This window comes from Cavia porcellus, unplaced genomic scaffold (assembly GCF_034190915.1).
Source record: "Cavia porcellus strain 051 isolate PalLab524CR breed Dunkin Hartley unplaced genomic scaffold, mCavPor4.1 scaffold_7, whole genome shotgun sequence".
In the NCBI taxonomy this organism is placed as follows: Eukaryota; Metazoa; Chordata; class Mammalia; order Rodentia; family Caviidae; genus Cavia; species Cavia porcellus.
Window position 1 is genome coordinate 25,671,763 of NW_026947490.1, and position 8,219 is coordinate 25,679,981.

Sequence of the window (8,219 nt, forward strand, 5' to 3'; positions counted from 1 at the left end):
GAGATGTTTTGTAGAACTATAACCCAAGCACTTGGGAAGCTGAGGCTGAAAGATCACTGTGAGTTCAAGGCCTACCTAAGCTGCATAGTGAGTCTATGTCTCAAAAAGATGAGAAACAATGTATCAGCCAAATGCACTGGCACAACACCTCCTAGCACTCAGGATGCTGATGCAGACAATACTCACAACTCTTGTTGATTGGGTAACTAAATGTACATTTTCTCTTCTTAGAGCTATATCTGACTCAAATGGAGCATTGCCAATTCTATCCTTCCTCACAGTACCTGTAGTCCTCTTCTCTAAAGGAGAATGAGTGCCATTCTCTATGCTCTGCACAGCATAGTGCCTTGTTTGATCTGTAGAGCACATTTCAGGCATGTAGTTCATCAATGAAAAACACAGACATTGCCTCACTCACAGGCAGTATGTGATCCTATTTCCTTATCCACTTTGGGAAATGTTGCCTTAATTACTCACTAAAAACTTGTTATTCACTTCTCTTAGAATTATATACAGTACATCCCTGAGAGGAAAATATGTTCTTTTAAATCGCACAGCATCACCTGACAGGAGGATGAGCTCTGTATTTCTGTTATTTCCAAATGAATCTACTGCTGAAAGATCATGCAGGCACTAGTAAATCAGGTTTTTACATTTCATAAATAACAATAGCAAACTTTTCTTCATGAGTTGTTCAGGTAACTGTTCATAAAAAGTGGAAAATAATGGAATCAGTGTCTAAATTTAGTTGCATTGAGCCATTGTGAAGTCAATCAGAATGTGATCCGATTTTGAGTTTAAGGTTGAGAATTGCATAAGTATTAATGAGTACAAGGACACAGAAATACAAGCAAACTTTAATATTTTAAAAACACTTTACTTTTCAGTCATTTAAATAATATATAGAAAAATGCTGAAGAGAATACAGGGAGCTTCCATTCAGCATTCTTTTTTCAGATTTCCTTAATGCCCATTTTGCTCCAGGATCCCATCTTGGAGACAACAGCAGTCAGCCACCATGCACCATGACATTTTAGGCTCCTCTTGGCTTTGATGTTGACTGACATTGTTTTTCTTTAGTTTAGCTTATTAATTTTTTGGATGGCCTTGACATTCTCCTGGAGTACAACTCAGGGATTCCAAGAATAATTTTATAGTAAAATTTTAGATGTGTTTATCATTGCCTGGATTCATGGCAGTTCAAGAGGAAGGCCATGAAGAGTGATTGTAGAGTGCAGCTCAAGGCTGAGTCCAAATAAGACACTGTAAAGGGGACGAGATGAGCTAAGTATCTTCAAATGTCTATGTGAAGGTCGGTGATGATCCTTGTCTGCCAGGAAGCCTTGCAGGAACCTGATACGTGGGTGCTTACTAAGTCCCAGTGTTATTGTTCAGTTTTTCAGCTTAAAAAAATAGGTAAATGGAATTGTTAAAGAATGTGTTAAGGTGTAGCTCATCGGTAGTGTGTATGTGTGCATATTTGGGCGAAACATCCAAATCCATTTCCAGGGCACATACACAAAAAAATTAATGTTGAAGCTCAATGGTAACCAAGCAAATGTAAGTGAGGATAAAATGAGATATTTATGCCAGAAAGGTGAGAAGCATAACTGAGGATCTGAGCATGCAAATATTCACGAGGTGTTCAAAGCAAGTGTAAATTTTAATTTTTTTGTTTTCCTTTCTTTTGTCATATTCAGACTTAAAACGTTCTACCAATGAACTAAATAGCCAATGGATTTTACTTTTAATTTTGAAGCCAGGTTCAGTCGCCCACATTGACCTTGAACTTTTGTTTTACCTACCTGAGCCTCCAAAAGACTGGAACTTTTGTCATGTGTTGTAGTTTATACATAGACATCTCTTTCAAGTCTAGTGAGTTAATAAATGGAGACGTAGGGAAGTGAGTAAATAACCAGATTTATAGTTGAGTAGGATGTGAGTTCTTCTCAGAAGATGTAGGTTCCTGAGGGCATGGTGTGCAGTGTTTGTCTCTCTCTCCAATCATTTCTACAACTTGGGCACCATACCACAACCTGCTGTTCCTCTGCCAAGGCCATTTACCCCTCCACCATTTTCTTTTGGAACCAGGACACTATGGATTGCAACCTCTACAAAGTGTGAGCCAAAACGCAACTATATTCCCTAGAGTTGTAGGTATTGATTATGTATCTCAGTGAGGAGCAGGTGAGTAACACAGCACTTCTCTGCGGCTAGGGGTTGAGTTCAGTGGCATGAATGCCTGCTTTGCAAATGGAGATTGTGATTTAGATACCTGGCCAAAAAAAAAAAAAACTGACAGAATATCTCATCTTACACAGTCTATGATTTGTTGATGAGTGTCTACATTGTTAAGAAATTATTGGAAACTGAAACCAGTGTGGAAAGAAGCTGGAACTGAGTCTTTTTTCTCTTTTTTCCTCTCTCTTCTTTATCTCTTCATTTTTGGTTTTGTTCTTCTTTTACTTTCTTGTTTTTTTATAGTTTTCTTTTTCTTTTTATCTATCTTTTCTAAGTGATTGAGGAGAAGCTGGCCACAAAAAACTTTATCCCATAACCCAATCCCACAGACCAAGTTCAGATAATTCCTTGAAAACTCCATTCCTTGTCTTCTCCCAAACTTGTCTTTCTCCATTCTTGTCTTTCCCAAACTTCATGTGACTACCCTTGTCCTCCAGGTTTCCTTCTATTTTATTCCCAGTTATCTTTGTTTTATACACTATCTTTCCTAAATTTATCTACCAGGATAAAACCATCCCACCAATTGGAAAACTGTTGCCAATAAAAAACTTTACATTTATGATTGGTTATGTTATATAATATATAGTTTTCTTCTATGATCTAAACTATAAAATCAAATTTGTCAGGTTATAGGTAGGGCTTGATGCCATTGTTTTTGCCAGAGTTAGTACTAAAGCTAAGATATTGTATCTGTTGTAATCAGTTTTTCTCCCTTCTGAAACAATACCGGGACGATCTAGAGCTTCACACTAAAGAACTGGGGTTTGAGCCAAATAAAACAAACAAACAAAAAACAAAAAAACAAAACCCCACAACTATCCCATTTTTAATAAATTGGGAATGTAGAATCTTGTGAAAGACACAAGCCAGTATTTTCTACACATGGTAGACATCACTGAAGAACAGATTTTTCCGAGAGTCTTTTAAACTAACAATACAATTATCTAATATACAGTCTTACAAGGGTCATCACAGAAAAATAATGAAAACATTCTGTGGGTTTTTATCTACTAACTTCATGGAGGATCCAAATTCTGCCCTGGCCAGCATCCAGATGCAATCCATCGTGGGATGCCCTGCCAGACTCTCAGATCATAGAAGTACAGAGCCCTGCATATCCGAGGGCCATCCATCAGAGTGACTAGCCTAAGCCACAGGTCTTGGAGAATTTTAACTCTGCATATCAGAGCACAAGGCTCTCATGCCATAGTTCAGGGGTGTGCCCCAGCTAGCTAGGGTTATATCAGAGGACTAAAGCTCTGCACTGTTAAACATTCTAGTGCATTTGTTGGGAGAGTGCCTGGCCATCGACATGGGTCCTAGGGAAAAATTACAAAATTAATCAGCAAGATGCAGTCCAGTCCTCTAGGAAGGAGAGGTGAAAAATCAAATACATAATGTTACAGTTTTAAAGTGAGAACTTAAAGCCTCTTTGTCACAAATATTAATTAGACAAAAAAAAAAAAAAAACCAGCAAAGAAATAACAGAACTGAACCAAAGGATGAAAAAATAGACTTAGTAGAAATTTACAAAGTGTTTCCCCCAACAACAGAATATGCATTTGTTGCCTGCTAAGTGTCAATTGGAACCCCAACAACAAAAAATAAAATTAACATAAAAAACAATACATATTATTCTCAGATGCACATGGAACATTCTCTAAAATAGACCATATAGTTGCCCAGAGAACATGCTTATGAAAATGCAAAGTAGTTGCAATTATCCCATGCATAATATCTGACTATAGTGCAATATAATCAGAAATAATGAAATAAGAAGCCACAGAACTCTATAAACAGGTAGGTATTAAGAAACGAAAATGTAAATACAGCTTACCAGTACCTGTGAGGTTAAATGTTGCAGTGTTAAATGAGAAATTTAAAGTGGTGAATTCTCAAATCAAGAAAATAGAACAGGTACAAATAGCCTAATGCTGCACCTCAAGCTTCTAAAATATCAAACTCAAAATCCACATGAAGAAGAAAATATTAAAAATCACAGAAGTAGCAAATGCTAGTGAGACTAAGAAAGCAATGCAAAAAATTAATGAATTGAACATTTGCCCCTTTGAAAAAATAAATAAAATTGATTGACCCTTAATCAACTTTATGATAACAAAGATAGAATAGACTCAAATTCATGCAATGAGGAAAGGGATGAAATCACTACAGATTCTGTTGAAATTCAGAAGATCATCAATACATACTTCAAAAATCTTGGCTTTAGCATGTAAAGCACAGAAAAAAAAAGATTACTAGAAACATGTTATTACCAAAACTGAATCAAGAGGGTATAAATTTCTGCATAACCCAATATCAGTTAAGAAATTGAAAATGTAATTATAATCTTACAAAAAAAAAAAACCACAACACTGCCTGTGAAGTTCAAGGTCCTGAGTTCAATTCCCAATACAAAAAAAATACATATGTCCTAATATATTTATTTCTGAATTCTACAAGAAATTTGAAAGTATTTAATACCAGTGTTCCTCAAAATATTTAATGATATTCAAAGGGAAGCTGCACTCCTGAATTCATTACTGGAGACAAGCATTATCTTGCACCAAAGCCAGAGAAAGTTCTAACCTAAAAAGAACCACCTTCCAATTTCTCTGTTAAACGTAGATGTAAAATTCTCCATATGATACTGGAAAACAGAATGCAGTAAATTATCAAGAATATTACACAACATGACCAAGTAGAATTCATCCTAGGGGATTGATGGATGATTCAACACTTGAAAATCAATAAACCAAATACATGATATCACAAAAGTCACATGATCATCTCAATAGACCCACAAAAGGCTTTTTACAAAATACCATCCTCCAAAGATGAAACACTTAGGAATCAGCTTAACAAACAAGTAAAAGATCTATACATTGAACAATACAGTACTATGAAAAAGGAGATAAAAGAATATCTCAGAAATTGGAAGAGTATTTCACCACTATGCCATCATGAGAACCCATGTGGGGGGTACCTTAGGCAGCAGCCATTCCCATCTCACCTCCACTTTCCCTGGGAACCCAGGTGAACTGCACATGATACAGTAGATATTAACATGGCATCCCTTCCATTACTGGAATTAAAAAAAAAATGGAGCAGTAAAATGCAATCTCAAATCTCCAGCTGACCCAAATAAAGTCCAGGAATTACTGATATAGAAAAAATGGGAGGCACACAAGTGAAATTTCTGAAATAATAACAAATGAAGTAAAGCAACAAAACCATAAAGATAAAGAAGAAATCAGATCAGAAATTCTTCAGAATAAAAAATAAGTGTCAACATTTATAAATGAAATGCTCAGCATAGGTATCAGATAGATAGGAAAATAAATGATGATATGAAGAAGATGGAAACCATGAGTGACCAACATAGGAAATAGATAAACTGCATAAAGCATATTGAAGGAGTTATCCAAGAAATCAAATATTCCATTGATACCTGGGAAAACCACCAGAGTGAAACTGAAGACAATCTTTAAGACTTTGAAGACAGGATTGTGGCTTCAAACCATGAAAGGAAAGACCTCTTGAAAATAATAGGATATCAGGAAGCAATAATTTAAGTGCTAAAAGAAGATTCAAAATAAAATATATAAATAATGATTGTCATTGAAAAAGCAAGTGCATGCACAAATGATATTTTAAAAAAAACTTTTTGCAAAAATAATAGCCGAAAATTTCCCAAGTATAGACAAATAATCTGACATTCAGAATAGGGAGGCATATACAACCACAACTCCCCATAACCAAAATAAATCTACACCCAGATACACAATAATCAGGATCCCAAAATTACAGCACAAAAAAAACCAGATTGTTAAAAGCTGTTAGAGAAAAGATCACTGATAAGGAAAAGCTCATCAGAATCATAGCAGGCTTCTCAACATGAACTTCTGAGGCAAGAAAATCTTGGAGTGAAGTATTTCAGGTCTTAAAAGAAAACAACTTGCAACACAGATTGACGTATACTGCAAAACTGTCTTTCAAAATCAATGGAGAGAAGAGTTCTGGGAAAATTGCAAGGTGTTAAGAGATAGAGAAAATGGTCTCTCAGTGTGTCACCATTTAGACACTGGAAAACAGAAAGGACAAAGCTTATCCCTAAGGACCCAGGGAAAATCTGAAGTGTGAATTGAAGACTAAAGAGAGAGTGGAAAGGAAAATCTTCAAAGAAGAATGTGGTAGCCAGTGGCACCTTTGCCCTGAGATGAGACTAACTGCAAAGAGAAGCTGTTCAAAATTTGGAACACATCATCGTGCTGACAGCAATAGTGGCAGCCCCAGAGGCCATTATAGAGAGACATGGCAGTGGAGGGGAGTAGCAGTAATGGAGGAATATACTTGATGGCGTTGAGTGCAGAGGGCTTCCTTTTCCTACAGGGAGAGAGTGATTAGCCCAGAGCCATTTTGAAGATGGGCCAGCTGAGCTCACAACACTAAACATCTGCCTATTTCCTCTAGAGGCACCCACCTGGGTATAGATCCATGGAAATTACAATGTGGCACACCAAATTAGTCTGGTCTCATGGCACAGGAATAATATTATCCAACACACTGTCATAAAGTAAATTATAAATATAAGGGCAGTAATTAACACACTGATAAGTAAAAAATACAAAGAATCAAATGATTTGTACAAATATAAATGAATTGAGTTATTTCATTTAAAGATTAAATAAAATTGATAGACTCTTGACAACCTTATCAAAAATGAAAGAAAAGACTCAAATCCATGAAATTAGGAGGGCAATGGGTAAAATCACAGCAGACCCTGCAGATATCCAGAAAATCCTCTATGCCTGCTTCAAATCTTGTATTCGAAAAGATGGAAAATGCAGAAGAAATAGACAGATTCCTAGATATATATGAATTGCAAAAGCTGAATCAAGAAGATATCAAAATGCTAAATGGTGCAATATCAATAAATGAAATCAAAGATATAATTATAAACCTATCAACAAAGAAAAGCTCAGGCCTTGACAGAATCACTCCTGAATTCTACAAGAAATTTAGAAAAGACATAACATCATTATTTTTCAAACTGTATAATGAAGTTGAAAGAGAGGCAGTATTTCCAAATTCATTCCTGGAATGAAGCATTGCCCTGCTACCAAAACCACAAAAGGACCCAACTAAGAAAGACCATTACATAACAACTGCAACAACCTAACAAACATAAATGCAAAACACCATAAGATACTGGCAAATATGCTGAACTAAATTATGAAGAACACTGTACATCATGAGCAAGTAGGATTCACCCCAGGGTTTCAGGTATACTTCAACATATATAAATCCATAATTGTAATGCATTGTTACAGATTATATACTCCTTTGGGCTCCCCGGTCTCATGTAATATGGATGCAGCTGAATCTAGCATTTGTGGTTGGTTTTTTGTCTAGTAATGGGATTGGGGTTGAGAGTGTTCCATCTACCTAGGTGTGGAGTGTGAATAGTGTGAATGGCTGCACTGTCATGCTATCATGCAGCTTTGAATGAACTGAGTATGGACTGAAAAATCTAAGAACTGTAACAAATAAATCTTTCCTTCCCCAAATTTGGGTGTCAGGTATTTTGTGTCAAAAATGAGTATAAATTAACTAAGAAAGGATTTATTACCAGAGGAGTGGGATCATTGCTGTGACTATACCTGAATATGAGGTATGATAGTCTTTGGAAATGGCCTGTGGACAGTTTTGGAAAGTTTGGAGATGTTGCCTGAATGCATAGAACTGAAACAGCTTAGGTTGTTCTGCAGAGGGGATTCTGGTCAGAGCTCAAGAGACCAGAAGAAGGTTAAAAAATCTGCCAGTAAAGACCAGGCTCAGGAGGTTTTGGCTGGGAAAAAGGATTGCACTGGTTGTTGGACTTCACAAAATGTGTGTTATAGCTTGACAGAAAGTTTGTTGCATTTTGCTCATGTCCAGAGACTTTGCCTAAGACTAAGAGTAAGGACAAAGGACTGATT